This window comes from Onychomys torridus, chromosome 5 (genome assembly GCF_903995425.1).
Source record: "Onychomys torridus chromosome 5, mOncTor1.1, whole genome shotgun sequence".
NCBI lineage: Eukaryota > Metazoa > Chordata > Mammalia > Rodentia > Cricetidae > Onychomys > Onychomys torridus.
The window spans coordinates 133,477,937-133,497,492 of record NC_050447.1 but is presented as its reverse complement, the minus strand read 5'-3'; the positions used below and the strand labels follow the sequence as shown (position 1 = coordinate 133,497,492).

General features: G+C 43.6%; 1 long non-coding RNA gene across 1 annotated transcript; it reads right to left on the bottom strand.

The window, feature by feature from the left end:
* Positions 1–12,229: 12,229 nt before the first annotated feature.
* Positions 12,230–19,240, bottom strand: LOC118584765. The gene is made up of 3 exons (XR_004945050.1): positions 14,966–19,240; positions 14,223–14,357; positions 12,230–12,288 (listed from the first exon to the last, which is right to left on the bottom strand). It is a non-coding gene; the product is annotated as an uncharacterized LOC118584765 (long non-coding RNA).
* Between the last annotated feature and the right edge of the window lie 316 nt (positions 19,241–19,556).

Genomic DNA, 19,556 nt, shown 5'->3' with positions numbered 1-19,556 from the left:
TCACCCAAAAGGTCATTGCAAAACATTTTCCCCCAGCCACTATAAGCATGGTAAACGTCATGGAAAACATCACCAAAGAATCCATCCTCCTGGCTTATTGACACATTTTACAGTCAACATATGAAACCAAGCAATTTTCTTAAAAGGCAAAAGGGGCACAGAATTCATGAGAGCTGCTGTCCTTGGAGTAGAGAAGAGCAGGTAGGAGAGAGGCATCTGAGGTGGTGCTTGCCAGTGCTTTCCACAGAATCTGGAACTTTGCTTTGGGGCCTTCTGTTGTGAATATTTAACTCTGCTATACCAAGGAAACACAGGCACCATGTAAAGACACAGCCATGGCTGCATACCAATCAAGCATTATTTATAAAAACAAGCAGGAGGCTGAAATTGGCCTATGAATTTCCTGACCCTTAATACAATGTATTAATCATAGGTTTATGAGTATTCAATAATTAAGCAATTAAAGAGTATACACATATCCATATATGCATGCACAATTATACATATTCATTGTACATGCTGTGTTTCAAAGTAAAAACTCTAAAAACATGTTATTTGAGTATTTAGAATAAGTCAATACTTGGTGTATATATGAAATCCCCCAAGAGTACCTGGCCAAAACCACCATTGTAAATCAGGGAATGAGATTCAGCACTACCCAGCCTTGGGGCACAGCAGCATCCATAGCTGGTGTGGCTCTTGGGTTCTTGTTTCTCCATGACCCTAGTATCAGCAGCCATTCTCCCTGAAGGTTCTTTGGACCCCACATTCTGCGTGGATATCCCTGTGCCCCTCTAAGCAGGACTTGTTACCTGCTCATCATCAACTACTCCCAGGCTACCTTACTGTGGCATCTGAAGTTGGACCATCGTGTCCCCTTGAACAAACTGCTCACAGTCTCTGGGCCTGTCTCCTCATCTGACATGACTGTAGATTTAATCTCAGGCTTGTAGCCAGATAATTAATTTAACACATATAGTGCTTAGAAAATGTTACATGTTGGTTTTAGTTATTGCTTTTATCAAAGGATTAAGTTGATTGCATTACTGCCACATGTTTAATATTGCTTGTTTTCACTCTAGATATATTCCCTCTTAGAAATGGTGACCTCTGTTGAAAATTTGAGATATAACCTAGAATAATTTGAGCTTTATTTTCATGAGTGTTGCTCTGCTCCCTGCCCTCTTCGTTTCTTATTTTTCTATTATTGTTCAGCACAAGTATGATAAAAATTACCCACATCTGTTATTTATCTTTCTGCCCAGGGCAAGGCAAATGTGTATAGTTCCCCTCAAGATAACAGGAACCATATGGAGCCAATGGAATTATATATATTATCAGTTTACAAATTTGAATTTTTCCAAAGATTGTCCACAGGCTGCCCTGGTTCTTGGGTGTAAGAGTTTGCTCTGGCGTGTTTACACTCAGCGAAGTGATGGTGTGAGACACACTTGCAGCCAGCACCTCCCCTGGTGAGGGCTTCACTGTGGTTTGCAGTGGGTTCTGGGACTTTGAACCATAGCGTTGCCTTGCAGGCTTTAAAAGCCCCAGTGCCCAGGCCATACCCCACCCAACTTAAGTTAGGATCTGTTGAGCAGAAGCAGTGGTGTCAGGCTTTTGTTGTTTTGTTTTTGGTTATTGTTGTTTCCTCCAGATAATATTATTGTTCAGGCACAATCCATCAAGAGCTTCAGAACTTTGAAAGAAAGAAAGAAAGAAAGAAAGAAAGAAAGAAAGAAAGAAAGAAGGAGGAGAAGAAAGAAAGAAAGAAAGGAGGGAGGGAAGGAAGGAAGGAAGGAAGGAAGGAAGGAAGGAAGAAAGGAAGAGACAGTCATTTGGCCACTGCAGAGGAAATGCACACACTGAAACATAGTAATTCTGGCAATGATTTTGTGTTCTAATTACATCATACATATGTCTGATAAAAGCTTAATCTTACGCAAATACCAATTAACCCCAAAGTGATGTCCCTCAAGAATACACTTAGAAATATAAGCATTGAGTTGACAAGGCCCAGATAATTCAATCTTGTCTATCAGAGAGAGAGAGACAGACAGAGACAGAGACAGAGACAGAGAGGAAACTCAATCCATTCATCCAATTTTCAACTCAATTGCTATTCATTCAACAAGTTCCGTCCTGGACTTAACACAAGCTTTGTATCTGTCACCCTTAATCACATGCAGTTGGCCTTCAAACGGAGACCAGAAAGTGACCCAGGAGTTACTTCTAGACACCAGCTGGCTCCAATTCAGCATCCTAGAGGGATCTGAGCCCAACAGTGGGTCACTTTTCAGAGGATGGCCCTGTGACGCCGTTCTGAGGACAGCCTGCTTTGATCTCCAGTGGGCATTTTCACCCTCGTGGAAACCTCTGGGGCCATAGTCCCTGACAATGGTCTCAGTGTCTGTGAAACCTTTTCCCAAGCTGTCCCTCATTGCAGAGGAACAATGAAGTATTTGAAATCTGACCCGCAACTTCATTGCCTTCCAAAGTCAGGTTCCTCATCTCGCATTTTTGAAAATTTATTTATTTTTAAAGTTTTCATACACATATATATTTAGCTATTCCCCCATAGCCACTACCCCTCTTTTCTTTACCTCTGTCCCATTTAATTAACCCCCTTTGTCTCCCTGAACAGTTTTTCTTCAATTAATTTTCTTTTTAAAATTAATTTTTCATTCTCTGAGAATATTATATAGGTATACAATGAAATGCATTATATTTAGCCTCCATGTCCCCCTCCCTTCTCTCTATCTCCTCAACATCTCCACCTCCTAAATCAATGTCTCATTTTATATTTTGATAACCCACTAAGTCTAATTAGTGTTATTCACAGTGTGCACCAGTGTCGGGAAATCCACCAGTGGCCACATCCTTAAAGAATGGTTCTCACTGCTTCCACAGCTGCCAGTAGCTCCTCACCAAGGGCGGGGTCTAGCAATCATCTAGCCAGCTAAGCTAGGGTTTTGGCTGGCTTGATCTTGCGCCAGTCATGTGAAGATCATTTCTGCTATGAGTTCACTGGTGCCATAGGCATGTCATGTCCAGAGGAGAGGATTGAATGCCCTCTTCCCATAATACAGCTCCTCCACTCTTTACACTTCCTTTCCCATAATGTCCCCTTAGCTTTGGTGGTAGGGAGGATAACATGGATGTCACGTTCTGGGTTGATCACTCATGATCACTCATTCTCAGCTCTTTAACCAGTCATGAGTGTCTGCATGAGCTGACTGCTGCCCACCGGAGAAAGACACTTCTCCAATCACGGTCTTTTAACCTCGGCTCATCTCGATTGTCAGCTTGACACACCCAGGGCAGATGTCTGCTTTCCTGCGCTGAAACAATAAGGCCAGATTTGGCCTCTTCTCTCTGAATGCCGTGTCCTCGGGTCTGATGCGCACAACCACAACACTTTGTGCTCATAGACAACCTCTTATTTGGTGCTGCCAAACATGTCAGCAGAATAAACAGTTCTAATAATTTCCCCAGGTTCCTCAAGTCTTATTCCCATGGGAACCTGAAGCTTTTCTGGGGCACTGTGCCAGCTCAGGTGGCATTCTGCTTCCTCCTCTTCCCTTTCCATGTTAGATTATGAGCTGAGAGCCATGTACCCCTAGTGCCCTTCTAAGAACCCCTTCTCTATTCTTCTTCTTCTTCTTCTTCTTCTTCTTCTTCTTCTTCTTCTTCTTCTTCTTCTTCTTCTTCTTCTCCTCCTCCTCCTTCTCCTCCTCCTCCTCCTTCTTCTCTTTCTCTTCCTCTTCCTCCTCCTCCTCCTTCCTCATCCTCCTCCTCTTCTTCACCACTCTCTTCATTCCTTTTTTCTGTTTCCTCCTTTTGAGCTCAAATCTCTTTAGTGATTTAGTTATGATAATGAGTTTTGTAATTAGAAGGATTCAGGCATGAATTCCAGTTGTTCCACATGGTGCCCATTTGGGTCTTGGTGGGCTTTTCTCTAAAGTAGCTGTGACAATGGGACTGACCACACAGAACTGTAATAAAAACCACCACAGTGTGTACCTGAAGTCACAGCTCCAGGGAGGCTGAGCGAGAAGCTTGGATGATACTGTAAGACCTGAGATATAAAGAGGCAGATAAGTAAGTAAACAGATGAAGAGTGTAGGAGACAACATATCTAAAACACTTAGGACAGAGCCTGGAAACATGGGATGTAGTTACTGAAGCCATTGTTGTTAGCAAACCCTGTGTTGTTCGAGCTTGGTCATTCCCAAGATCATACTGTTGGGTGACAGCAAGAGCTTTTCACATATATTTGTTCACACATCTTCTCTGCTGGGTTCTCTGAGCCCCACAATCACAGGGACTGGTTTTTTGACTTTGCTTTCAGATTTTGCTTTCAGATTTCAGCATCCAGCACAAGGCCTTAAGTGCTGACTGTATCTGGAGGAATCATGCTGGCTCCCAGCTAAGGTTTCTAGACAAGTCATCCACTAACACTATTGAATAAAGGACTGGCTCTGTCTCCATGTCCTTTTCCATGGACAGATCTACACGCCAGCAAATTTAGTCAAAAGAAAAGAAAAGTTGATGAGCTCACAGCCAGGAAAGGAGACAAATGGCTCAGGAGCCAGAGAGAAGATCCAATGGTGCCTGTAGAATGGTCTGCTTACAGCTGTTTCCTTTTCAGCAACATTGCAACAACTTTCAGATGATAACCTTGAGTGAGGAGGAGACCCTGAAAACCTCCATGTGCGACTTAAGGGTCGCAGTGCCAGCCCTTGTTTTTCTCCCTGCCGTGAATGATCAAGCACTCCCAATGTGTACTGGATGTGTGTACTAGATGACTAATGCTGGGTTCTCTGCAGGGCCATTTCCAAATCTTCACATGGTTCCAGAAGTGGTGATGTCTTTAGTTACAGCTAAGAAACTATTTAAACTAGTTAGTTGCTTAAACATTAACTGTTTCATAGAGAAGAAAATGAAAACAAACAGCCAGAATCTCATTCAGCAATTCTGTGATGTCACTCAAGACCCAGGCTCTTTCCCAGTATCCCTCCCACCATTGTTAGCACATGGGTTTCCATTCTTGTACACATCACCTCATAGATTCAAGATGGCTGCAAACTCTCCAGGTGCTGTGTCCACCAATGCAAGGGCCAAAACATTTCTCCTCTTACAACTTCCACCTCCATTTCTAGAGTTCATATTTGTGCTCACATTAGAGCAATAAATAAATAAGGAAGAAATAACATTATTATTATTATTATTATTATTATTATTATCCATTGGGCTAGGATTGTCAAGATTGAGAGACCTCTGCAAGCTATCTGGACATAATATCTGGGTTATTTGTGCAAAGAAGGTCATGCTGATGGCTGGGGCAGGAGCACAGAGCTAGAATACTTGTTGAGTGTTCACAAGGTTCTGGTTCAATCTCCAAAATCTCAAAATGAGAACAAAATAGGCACTGAGTAGCTGCTTGGCTAACTGAACAGATTACAAGTGTTATCACGAACTTATAGATCAGAGAAATTTAACAGTATCATTGGCATTCTGTGCATGGTCACAAGCAGGACAAAGATGGAATTTTTACTACCTCCAAAAAAAGAGAGCCATAATAAAAGACTTGGGAGTGAAAACAAAAAAGATAAAGCCAATTCTTTAAGGTCAGAGATGAGGCATTCCAGAACAAAAGAAATAAAGAGGGAAAGGTGAAGAGAAAAAGATTACTTTTCAGATACTCATGATAAGCTAAGGCAATGTGCTATTTACACTGTGTAAGATTTAGCCCAATTGACTACAGAGAGAGGCCCAGAAAGACATCAGGTAAGACCGCAGGTCACAGTGAGTCAGCACAGCCAGCCATTCTACAGCCTATGCCTTTGCATGCTATCGCTCTGTCCTTTTTGGTGCAAGTACAAAGAATGTAGTGTTTGGAATCAACACTTAACATCAAACAGCATGAGCTGCAAGGTCCAAAACCAAGTGAGGAGTTTCTGGACAGGAAGAAGTGAATGTATGGGTGCCACATAGTTCCTCCACTCATCCAAATGAACCAGTCTGTTTTCAGAAGGGCTCTCCTTTAACATAGTCTGACTCCTCCCCATAAACCTAACACAGTCTAAATTCCTACTGAAAATGAGCCATGCCAGGTGGTGGTGGTACACGCCTTTAATCTCAGCACTTGGGAGGCAGAGCCAGGCAGATCTACAGAGTGAGATCCAGGACAGGCACCAAAACTACACAGAGAAACCCTGTCTCTCGAAAAAACAATAAAGGAAGGAAGGAAGGAAGGAAGGAAGGAAGGAAGGAAGGAAGGAAGGAAGGAGGGAGGGAGGGAAGGAAGGAAGGAGGGAAGGAGGGAGGGAAGGAAGGAAGGAGGGAGGGAAAGAAAGAAAGAAAGAAAGAAAGAAAGAAAGAAAGAAAGAAAGAAAGAAAATGAGCCACACATTTAAAGTCCCATGATCAATATGTGATTGAGTGGCATGCTGGTAGGGGTGAACAGGTCACCTAGACTCTATGAATAGTGTCACTTTCCATCCTTCTTGGTTGGGCAGAGAGGGGTGGTCTGGGTAGGAAGGCAGAAATTGATTTTGAGTTGAGTGTTGATCATTGTATCAGCAAAGCTCTTCCTATCACACACAGTTGTCTGTTTGGTAATTCTCTGTGACTAAGAATAACAGGAAGAATAAGGTTTAAAAAGCAAACATCAAAGGACCCTCTAGAGGTTCCTATGGGGCAAAGGTTTGTGGGCCAGTAGAGCTCCAGAGGTTGGAAGCTTTGGTTTGTCATTGCAGCTCTGCACTTCCTGTCAGCTATCCAGGGCTGGCTCTTTGCAGTCCTTGTTTGTTCAAGACACGTCAGCCGACCTGGCCCACCAAGGGTTTGCAGGTGAGGTAAAGCCAGCACACTGGCAGTGTGTGGTAGGCACAGGTGGCCATCTTGACTTTCCCTGGACTCTCGTCTTAAAGCAGACTGTTTCAAGGCCTCTGTGGTCCAGCCTGGGAGTAGAGATGAATGAAAAGGGAAGACTCCTTCCTCTAAACATTCAGCAGCATCGGACACATCCTGGGATGCAGCAGGTCAGACTTCTGCCCTGTGCCTAAGGAACATGGTTGCCCACAGTGTCTGGTGATTAAGAAATTGTATAGACATTTCTGAAACTTCTTGGGGTCAGGATTGGAGAGAAGGTGAGGTGTATTTGTTACATGTTTTATCAAAGGCTCAAATTAATCCAGACCCAATTGGGACCACTTCCCAAAGATGTCAAAAGCCAAGGAAGCAGCCAAAGGACAGGAACCACTCAGCAGCACCACACAATGCTCATACACAGCACTGCTTTGGTTCACCTCCCCTTGCTCTCTCTTTTTTTCATTCACAGTCTCTACAGGAAAGTTTTTGGAGACCTTGGGTGATCACAGGCTGGGATAGCATCTCCCTTTTAAATCCAGAGAGCAGCTAGCTTTTAACTCTTCGAGCAAACAGAAATGCCATTTACTTACTTCTCCAGGCATGTCTTGTACCATGGAAACAGCTGTGTCTGCCCAATGACTATTTCTATATGTCTATGCACAAGCTACTTCTTCTTCTTCTTTTTCACAGACTTCTAACTTAATAAGGAACTTCTGGATACTGTAACATTTTGGCACTGAGAGTGAGAGGAAGGGGTGGGGGGAGGGAGGAGAAAAGGGGGCTTCTTTTTCAAGACCGAATTGTTTGCGCTCTTTGTCTGGCTGGTGCCACCTGACCCCCTGGGAAGGGTAGGGTTTCTCCACATCCATCATGCCTGCAGAGGGCTGTGTCAAGAGCCCCAGGCCTTCCCTGCCCATCTCTGACTGATGAGTCACTGCACTGTGCTCTGAGACACCCAGGCTGGGCTGGAGAAGGTGCATTCCTGCCTCACTGCTCAGGACACTGTTGCTTTTGTGAAGACTCCTCCCTTGTCTCTGCATCTGTAGCTTCTCATCACATTACTGTGGAGACCTTGCTAGTGTGAATGAGCAAGGGATAGCTTTTCCAAAAATGTCAGCCTGTAACCAGAATCAGCATTCAGATGTGAGGAAAAAGATGTGCCTGCAATAAACTCATGCCTAACAATGAGCACGTCAGGATCACAAAGAGTGTCTTGCAACTCGGGCTAGGGCGGGGCGGGGGGGGGGGGGGGGGGGGGACTGACGTCAAGCTGAAATGATGTTAATCTGGTAAGAGTAGAGACATTTCTCCAACCTGGCTCTGCACCCAGGAAAACACTGTGGAGGACTGTACTTCTTCTGTTTTGTTGGAGCTCAGTGTCCAGTGTGTTGGCAGAGTTCCAGCATGATTTATAAACCTTTTGAAGCTCCCCTGCTCATCTGTTGAAGTGAGATTTAGATAAGTTCCTCTGCAAATAGAGATCTGGCTGATCAGAACTGCGGCCATTAAGCAGGCCTGGAAATTCCCTGCCAGGCACCAAAGTCAGCACATCTTGGTACTACCCAGAAGAATCTTTTTTTTTTTTTTTTTTTTTTTGTATGTGGAACTGAGGATCGAACCCAGGGCCTTGCGCTTGCTAGGCAAGCGCTCTACCACTGAGCTAAATCCCCAACCCCTCCCAGAAGAATCTTAAAGGACTGGGGACCAGGCCACACTATTTCATCTCTGAGAATCCTTCCCCTAAAATTAATAAAGGCACTCTTTACTATCCTATCTGACAAGTTGTTGAAAATTGCTACATGGCGTTCAGTTCCTCCCTCTAATTACAGCAGTTCTGAAAAGACCTTTACACACAAACTTCATACTGGGAACTGCAGGCTCCAGTTGGGACACTAGAGTATATAAAGATAATCAGCAACAGCCAGAGGGAACTTGTCCCATCTAAAGGGTCATTCACCATTCCATAGCCTGAGGAACACAATTACAGCTATTTATTTTTCCAAGAAAAGTCATTGATTACAATGCTAAAGTGAAAGCTTTGAATGTTAGCCTCCAATTCAACTACAAGCCAAACATCTATTCAGAAGGGTCAGCCCTAAGCAATTCATAGGGTGTTTCTAAATCACTGCAAAAGTGTGAAACTCCCCAACATGGAGAAATGATATGTACAAGATGCTAGTGCTATTTACTTCAGTTTAATCACATTGCACACACACATCAAATTATCAAACCGCACCCCACAAATATGCATCCAAAAAAGTGCAATTATGTATGCAGCTATAGGCCTCAGATTCCAGCACTTGGGAGACTGAGGTGAGAGAATCATGAGTTCAAGGCCAAACTAGGCTAAAAAGCAAGTTCCAAGCCAACCTGATTTACACAGTGAGCCTCTGCCTCCAAAATCAGTCAGTCAATTACCTATCAGTACACACACAAACAATCTAACTTCTGGGTCTGGGGCATATGACATCAGTTTTAAATCTCTGCAACAGACCGGGACTTGGGAATTCCTCTGTCCTCACAATCAGGAGATACTCTAGTCTTTCTGTGGAGAATGGCTGAAGCAGGCCTGCCTTATGCAGACACCCCATGTCTCTTTACCAGTCAAGAAGAATGCACTGTGTTTGTGCCTTGACCAGACAAGAAGACATACCAGCTTCCAACATACCAAGACACTTGGATTCTACTCACAGTTTGAGGTAACTTATTGCAGGGGATGTGGAGAGCTAAGAACTGTACCAGGAGTCTATTCCAGTGTGCTTTGACTGATAAAATTTTGTGGGTACTGAGAGCCTAGAAGGTGTTCAATGAAAGTGTAGTTTGATAATCCCACCAGCCCATCTAGACATCACAAGGACACAGGCTAGGGGGGGCTTTGGTCCCATGAACTTTATCCCTGTGGGACACACGTGTGTTTGTATTAAATGATGAAAGCTGATAATCATATGACCTTGAAATAAAGAGGCTCCCCTGGATTGGGAGGTTGAATTCTCTGTAGTCACAGGATCCTAAAGAGCGGAGGAGGATGACAGAGGAAGGGGCAGCAAGAGACGTGCCTAGTAGAAATTGTCACACTATTCCTATTTCTGAGCTGTAAGGGAATGTACAAGGAGTGGCAGAGACTTTGGGAGCTGAGGGCAGCTCCAGACAATTGCCAGGAAGGAAATTGGAACCGTGACCTTACAAATAGGACCTGTGAAACTGAACTTTGCCAATGTCTTTGCTATTTTTCTATCACTGTGATACAATACCATGACCAAGGCAACTTATAAAGGACAGAGTCTAATTGGTTTATGGTTCCAGAGGGTCAGAGTTCACACCAGCAGAGTAAAGGCATGGCAGCCAGTGGCTGCAGCAGCGGCAGCAAGCTCAGATCCCCATCTACAAGAGAGGCTAACTCAAAAAGTGAAGAGTCTTTAGAAACCTCAAAGCCCACCCCCCTCCCCCAGTGACACACCTCCTCCACCAAGGCCACACTTTTAATCCTTCCCAAACAGTTCCACCAGCTGGGAACCAAGTACTTAAACGTATGAGCCTGTGGGGGCCATTCTCATTCAAAGCACCACAGCCAACCCCCCCCCCCAAATATGGTGGGGACTGCAGTCCTCTGACCTCCTGATTCTAGACAGATAATATTGTACCATACTGAGAACTGAACACTTGCATGTTGTATACACTAGTCTGATGGTAATTTGTTGCTGCAGTTAAAGTTATGAATACGAACACCAATTGTGGGTCCCTGAAAATCCTAAGAGCCACTGAGTATTCCTGGTCTTCCGGATAAGTGCAACTCCCCGCTCTTCCTGCAGAGTGCCTAGGACCTACTCACTGCATGCGGCTCATGTATATCCCTGTTAGCCCCATATGCTGACAAAGTTCGCTGAAGTTCCCGAAAGTGGGTATCAAATAGTAGTTATTTTTATCTCTTTCTGAGTATTTTAGGAGTCTTTTTTGTTTTGTTTTGTTTTTCTTTTCTGCCAAAGAGGTGTCTAACGGTTACTTCAGAATGACTTAGCAGTAAACTTGACCAGGGGAGTTGTTTTTCAGAGGTATACTGTGAGAATCTGCGAATTGTGTGAAAATGCTTAGTTCCAGTCCACCTGGGGTGGGGCATTGCCAGACTCCAAAATGAAAGAAGTCGGCTGGAGAGGCTAGCACAGACTCAGACTTCAGGACAAGGAAACTGAGGCAGGCGTGAGTGGGTTGGGAGCAACTGGGAAGGACTTGGGATGTTGCAAAATCAGGCCCCAAAAGGATGTAATTGCTTTAAAGGTTTAAGGCATCACAGTCTTCCTATCACAGTACCACCATAGAGGAAAATCTCCAACAAACATGCTGTTGCTAATATTCCCGAGATTAATTCTCCCACTCACAAAGAGTTCTGGAGTCCAAAGGACAGCTAAGTAAGCCTGGGTGTATGATACATGACTGGATTCCATAATCCAGGTCCAAAGCTTCAAAAAACGAGATCCCCTCACTCCATCCCACCTCACCTGGTACACATACAAGAATCCCCACTCAACCCCATACCCACACAACAAGAACCCCCACCACACCCCATACATACAAATTCTCAATTGGAGAATTTACTCACAGATCCAGCCTCCCTTCAGATCTCAGTCAATCCTAGCAGCCCCTTGTGTTTGTCTCTCAGAAACACAGACCATCCCCAGATCAAACTTTTTAGCTTACCAATCCCCTATGGTAGCTTCTCCAGCCAAGGTTCCCCTGTAAACCTATTTTAAACTCTTTTAGCAGAGAAAAATATTTGGATCTCTGCCTGTTTTGCAAAGGCTTAGCATCACATTACATAGTCGGAGCTTCTGTTTTTTTAATATTATGTGTCTGTACTATTTAAACACACATGGAAAGTAGGACCTCTTCCCTAACAAACTAAAGCTGGCTGGCGCCAGCCCTGCAATAGGAACTGTAACTGTTGTGTGAGCTGCTGTCCCCACAAACTGTAGGACACAGTCAACCGCATGTGCACGGTGGAGCCGGCATGGGCCTTTCTGAAAAGCGCGGTAAATAGAGCATCGATGGAGACTTTCCACTAGTTACTCAAATGTCACAGCCTGCACCTCACAGTGGGCCACAGACCTGACTTTGGACAGAGACATGTTATTCTCTTTATATTGGGGTCTCTTTTGATTAAAAGGTCTCTTTTGGCTTTCTGTACTTCTAAGTTTTATTTGAGTCCCTGCTCCACTGAATTACAATAGTGGGGTTTCTAGTTCTGCATCAGACAGCATGACCAAACAGCAGGTTGGGGAGGAAAGGGTTTATTTGGCTTACACTTCCACATCACAGTCGGTTGTTGGAGGAAGTCAGGACAGGAACTCAAGCAGGGATGGAGCCTGGAGGCAGGAGCTGGTGCAGAGGCTGCAGTTCTACTTTTTCATCCAGACCATTAGCCTGAAAACAATGACATGGAGACTTATTATTAGTTATGAAATCTTGGCCTTTAGTTTAGACAACTATTTCATATAACTCAAACTAACCTGTTTCTATTAGTGCACACTCTGCCAAATAACTTTTACCTTTCTTCAGTATGGCATGTACAACTTGCTCCAAGTCTGTTGGTATCTACCTGCCTCTCTTTTCTCAGAGTCCTCTTTCTCCCTGGAAATCCTGCCTAGTCTCTCCCTCCTAGCTATTGGCCATTCCGCTCTTTATTGTACCAGTCACAGCAACACATCTTCACACAGTGTACAAATATCCCATGGAGGATGCTGTTTACTGGCTTGCTTCCCCGGCTTACTTGGCCTTACTTGGGTACTTTCTCATAGTACCCAGGGCTAGCAGCCCAGGAATGGCACCACTCACCATGGGCAAGGCTCTCCTCCATTGAGCACTAAATGAGAAAATGCCTTACAGCTGGATCTCACGGACACTTTCCTCAATTGAGGCTCCTTCTACTCTGATGACTCTAGTTTGTGTCAAGTTGACACACAAAACCTGTCAGTTTGGACACCATGACCAAGGCAACTCTTAGAAAAGAAAATATTTAATTGTGGGTTCGCATACAGTTTCAGAAGTTGAGTCCCCTATCATCATGATGGGGAGCATGGCAGCACTCATGGTACTAGAGCAATAGATGAGAGATACATCCTGACTCTCGGGCCAAGAGAGGAACTGGGGCTGACGTGGGCTTTTGAAACCTCAAAGCCCACTCCCAGTGACACAATTCCTCAAACAAGGCCATACCTCCTAATCCTTCTAATTCTTCTCAAAGAGTGCCATTCTTGACAACTAAACACTCAAATAAATGAGCCTACAGAGATCATTCTTATTCAAACAACCACAGGTTTAAAAAGCATTCTTAACCCAGCTATCTAGGCTATGGGAACACACATGCTTTGTAATGCTGCATGTTTCAGGAGGTCAAGAAGGAGCTGCTCAGAACAATTTCAGCTAATCTCAATTGATTAATGTCTATTTTATAGGGAATAGAATAATGACTCAGCAGTTAGGAGCACTGGCTGCTCTTACAGAGGACCCTGGTTCATTTCCCAGCACCTACATGATGGCTTACAACCACCTGTAACTCCAGTCCCAGGAAACTCAACCCCCTCCTCTGGCCTCCTCAGGCACTAGGTACAAAAGTGGTTCATAGACATAAATGGTTCACAGACTCATACACTTAAAATAGAAAGTATATATATTAGGTTTTCCAACACAGGGTTTCTCTGTGTAGCTTTGCACCTTTCCTGGAACTTGCTTTGTAGACCAGGCTGGCCTCAAACTCACAGAGATCCGCCTGGCTCTGCCTCCCCGAGTGCTGGGATTAAAGGCGTGCACCACCACCGCCCAGCATAAAATAAATATTTTTAAAGGAATCTGTTCTATCTTCTATATATGTGAATAGTTTCCCGGAATCAGTCCAGGCACCATGATATGACTAATATTCCAGCTCTGTGTGTGTGTGTGTGTGTGTGTGTGTGTGTGTGTGTGTGTATGTGTGTCGGTGTGTGTATTACATGTGTGTGCACAGGTACATGTGGATCATCTTTCTTGATCTCCCTCTCCACCTGACTCTTTTGAAACAGGGCCTCTCATTGATTGCTCTGGAGCTTACTGTTTGGGCTAACCTGGTTGGCACCACCTTCTATGTACTTTGAAGTATCTCTGGACTATTTATAATACCTAAAATAATGCAAATGTCATTAAAATAACAATAAACTATTATAGAGAATGATGAGAAGTATTCTATGTGTAGTACAAACATCCTCCTGAGTTTTATATGTGTACCAGTGTGCATGTATCAAAGTCCCTGCACATGTATGTGCCTGCCATGGTACACATGTAGAGGTCAGAGGACCATCTTGTGTGTCAGCCTCCTTCTTTACCTTATTTTGAGACTAGGTTTCTGTTGACTTTCCAACACACGCATCAGGCTGACTCTCCACAGCTCTCCTCCAAGCCTATTCCCCAGTACTAACTTTTCAGAACTATTTTCAATCCACAGTTGGTTGGCTCTGAACCTGCAAAGGTGGAAAGCTAGCTGTTTACATAAAGGAATTAATCTTATGAATACAAAAGCTCTGATCAATTGCAATACCTTTAAAAGAAAAGAACAGAGGATTTCACAAGTCAGCCACTACAGGACAGAATGTGTCATTTATGAGAGAATTGCATTACATATAGTACTGTAAACTATTATAAAATGACAATGGGGTTGGAGCCAGATGTTCTGAACCTGCTGGATGTGGCTCCGAGAGGGCCTAAGACTTTGCTTTAGAGAGTGGTTTTCTGATTACCTCCTGAAGACAGACAGAGTCTTCCCCCTTTGGATAAGTTAGCTGATCCCTGATCACTGTCAAAGGAAGGCATGACGCTGCTAGAGCATCTTACAGCACACAGTCTGGACTGTCCCCTATTCCAAACACTCCTGGAACCCTGGCTCTGTAGGAAATTAACTACAGGTAGAGCAGACGCAGCCCCTGCTCCCATCCTGCCTTGCTGTAGAACCTCTTCCCAGAACCCACCATTCTTTCTTGAGTTATAGAGACACTATCCTAGTGCTCTTCCCAACTTCTGTGGCTATTCCAAGCACCATATAACTCTACTTCAGAGAGTGCTTCCAGCTTACCTGGGTTCTGCTCCACCTTGGGGCACAGTCTCATGACTCCAAAATCCCGGCTATGCCTGTTGACTTTATCCAGATGGATGCAAGGTGGATCCATCTTTCCAAGGTGGATGCAAGTTTTTTGGTTTATAACATTGTGGGGGTGGGGGTTGGTGAAGCCATCCTGAGGTCCATAAACCTGAGTTTATACAGCGTAAGCGGGAGGCAAATGACAGAATGAAGAAGGATTTATTTGTTTACTTGTTTGATTTTTGAGGCAGGGTCTCATGTTTCCCAGCCTGGCCTCAAACTTGCTAAGTAGTCCTGGGTAACCTTGGATTTTCCTCATCCTCGTGTCTCTGCCTCTCTAATGCTGGGATTAGAGGCCCACACCCTGTGCCCCATTTATGTTGTGCTGGAGATCCAGCCCACAGCTTTGAGCATGCTAAGCAAGTGTTCTGTCACCTGAGACATGCTCCCAGCCCTCTGGCTTAACTTCTAATCTAATGAAGGAATTCTCAGCACTGATGGAATTTTGGATACCCAGGCCTTAGCAATCTCAACTGGGAAGATTTAAGACTCGGCCAACTTTAGATGATGTCACCAACATCTTGAAACTGTTTCTCCCTCTCTGGAATTCAGTTTTCATTACTCTACCACTGAAGTCATTCTCACCTTGACTTTTCAGTCAAGATCCTAGCAACGTGAACTATTGTAACACATCAGAGTCTTAAATCTCCAGTTTCAACATTTTCTTACTAATTTTATCAGAAGGAATGGCCGTAAGAAACATGTCTCCACCCCACAATGAAGACAGGTTATTGTGACAGGCACTTGATAAACACAAGTTTGTAGAAAGAAGAGTTGTTTAGTCTCACAGTGTTGTAGGTGTCAGACTGTGCTAGGGCGGCCCCACTCCATCTGCACCTGTGGAGAGACAGCACAATGGCAAAACCATTCACCCCATAGATGGGATGTGAAAGAAGAGAGTGGGGGCTGGGCCTCAATACCCCCTCAACGGTACCCTGTCAGGGCCAGAAGACTCCTCACTTTACCCATCTCTTCAAGCTTCCCACCATCTTCCAATAATGTCACTGCTTATGGTCCAGGTCTTTAGCACAGGGACCTCAGTGAGTGAGTACTTTAACCACAGCAAATACAAGTAAAATACTTTACTTACAAAATTTACAAGGTGGGGCTGTTTATTGTCAAAATTGTGTTTGAGTATATGATATCAGTAAACAGATATAATATCCTAAAGTATATGACTTTTTTAAATGGAGAAATATTTTTTAAAATGATTGTGATCCTAAGACAAGAAGGTTGTGACTTTGTTATTAGTTTAAACAGTTCACCACCTGTGCCTGTAGGTTCCACACCTGTGGGTTTAACCACTGTTATTTGAAAAGTATTTAAAAAATAAAATTTCATCTGCACTGAGAAGCAGAAACAAGCTTTTGTGATTATTATTTCCTGAGTGATTCATTACACAGCCACTTCCATGGATAGGAAATGGAAATAACCCAGAAGTGACTCCAAGTGGTCAGGGGTGTGTGTGCAGGTCCTGTGCAACCTCTTCTCCTCTTTATCGTCTAAGGACTGCAACATCTGTGCACTTTTGCCACTCTGGAGGGTTCCGGGCATTACATTCTGGATACAACAATATGACTGCCTTCAAGTGGTGTTGACTACACAAAACAGTGTGCAACCTCATCTCATACATCAAACCAATGACGTGCACAGAAGAGAATTTCTTTCGGTCCAATTTCATACTTCAACTATCAGGAAGAAAAAAGTAACTTCAGAGCATGTCATAGCCAGTCCAAAAGAGAATCTGCCCTCCCAGGAAAAACCAAAGCATTTGACAAATTACAAGACACCTGAAGTATCTGAATTCAGGTTCACAGCGAGAGTACACATTGTTAACACTGTTACGGAGGAGACATCTGCTACAAATCTGTAGGGATGAGATATGTTCTCTTTTTTGTCCAAACGAGGTGCACTTTCATGATTTTCCACAAAACAGCTGCAACAACTCCCGCAGCCAGGCATCTGGAGTTCTTAACTGTGACTTGAGGATTGTGGCTAGTGAAACACTGTGAAATAACACTCGTCATGTTGTAAAATGTACCCTCGGCCGTTTGTTAGGATTTCAAAGGCAGAAATGAAAGGTGCTCTGAGCACATCGCTCTAGGCTGATTAGAAGAAAATGCTAAAGTAACAAAGAAAGGCTGACCAGAGCTGATTCTGATGCCACATTGGGCTTCACTAAAGGTCATGGGACCTGTTGTGATGGCTGGAGCGTAAGCATTTGATCGGTTAAGACATCACTAACATAACTTGCATGTTCTTTTAAAATGTGGTTTTTATATGGACAGCAAGCATTGATCTAGGGGCTGTGTGTAGGGAATCGGGGGATGGAGAAACAGAACATTTCTTAAAGATGTTTTTCATTTCTACCTCTCACAAAATAAGACTGTCAAAATGAAAGTAGTGGTCTTTCCATGAGAACTTGGGTCAAACAAACCATAGATTGTGCCACCTTAAGATGGGAAAGCTGGCTGGTTTAAGAAGAATAAAGTTTCATCATTCTTATACATCTTACAGAAAAAGCTGAACTTCAAAATCTACAAGTCTTTCCAAGCTAAACACAGAGGGTGGAAAAAACAAAAAAAAAACAACAAGTTATTTTTGACCCAGGAAAGCCAACCTGAAGATCACACAGTAAATACAAATTACCATTGACAAGAGAAGACATGGTTTATTCTCCTGGTGAGTCTTTTTATGTGAGTGGGCGATATGGAACTGTCAGCAGGGAGAGACATTTAGATGGCTGCAAATCGAAAGCTGAAAGGACAACTGAGGTATCACCAGAACTCGTGAAATTCCTTGAAGAATTTCAGTTTCTCAGCTGAAGCAGAGGGATGAAATTGTGAAATAGATTCATGTGAAGGAGAGTTTATAGTTTGCAGATGGACAGGATGGAGGGACAGCAGTCCATCTCTTGAGCTTCATTTTTAGCTCTTTCTCTGGGTTGCTCTCTCCTCACTGTAGTAAGGACAGATGTCTGCTTGTACCTCCTGCATCAGCTCCTATACTCCCCCAGTCTCTCCTTCCTTTGATGTGGACTTGGCTCACGTTGCTGACAGTCTCTATCTGCTGCGATTTGCCTGGCTGGGAGCAATGCTTTTCTCCTGCATCCATGGACCAAGAAAGAGAATGATGATATGTTGGTTTTTAACCTGGCTGCACACATCCTTGATACCAGGATGATCAGATTTCCTTCAATGAAAGAAGTATCTTAAGTCAATTATATCCTCAGAAAACATATCTAAGCTCTAAATCTGTCAACTTTGACTCTATCATGTCCTCTCCAACACTTCTCATTGCCATGGACCAACACTCTGTGACTCTTTTGGGAAACCTAACCCTCCCCTTGTGTTTATTCCCATCTGCTCTTTTTCACCACCACCAGCTCCTCACATTTAGGAAGCTTTCTGTGTACAAGGAAGAGGTCGGACACTGCAGACTAGTACATGCTAGTCCTTGACCTCTAGGGCTAGTACAATGAGACGCTGGCATGGAGGAACTACAGTCAGATCTAACAAGCATACCAACATGGCTCACAAGTATGACCCTGAAGTCTCAGAGTCTCATCTAAACTTGGAGGATCAGGAATCGCTCTCCGGTGTTCCTCTCAGAGTCATACTTGGCTGTTGTGTGCAGAGGACTATCAGTGCCTTCCTGAATCTCCAACCTTCTCCTTCCTTCTCACTTTGTCACCTCCTGGGAATAATCATATTGGTTAGAACACTGTGAGTTACACAGACATGCAGCAGACTCACTGAGTTCAAATTCACACCCAAGGGCCATCATAGCCTCTGGGATAAGGAAGTTAGATGACCATTGAGATTATTTTGTCGATAAAGAACCAATAGCCAGCAATCATGTGATCATATGGTAAGTGTGTGGTCATATACATAGTAAAAAATATTTTGTACTTATTAATCCAATAGTGTACTGGGAGGGATATATGTTTAAAACATGAAAATCTACCTTAAGTCAAAGAGAAAACTGATGCTCTGGTATGAAGAACAAGCAAGGCTCTGAAAGCCATCAGCAGAATTACAAGGACTTCTGGGAACTTCTGTGTTTCTGAGTATTGAAGTGATCTTAGCTTCAGAATAGTGTGTAACTTGGGCAGGTGCTGTCTTCAGTTCTGTGAGTCCTGTATTTTCTAGGGAGATGAGTATATATGAGTATGGGCATGTATGTGTGAGTGTGTGTGTGTCTGCTAGAGTGTGTGTGTGAGAGAGATTATGTGTGTATGGTGTGCATGTATGTGTGTATTTGTGTATGAGTGTGTGTATGTATGTGTGAGTCTGTGTGTATGTGGTGTATGTGTATGTATGTGTGACTGTGCATGTGTGTGTGTGTGTGTGTGTGTGTGTGTGTGTGTGTGTGTGTGTGTATCTGTTTGAGAGCATGTGTATTTACAGGTCAGAGAAGTTACTTTTCTAATCAGAAATCAATTAGAAAACCCATGGGTTGGAATCAATCTTCAGTTGTACTGTAAACATTAGGTAACTAGAAATAAAGACATACAGGCTTCATT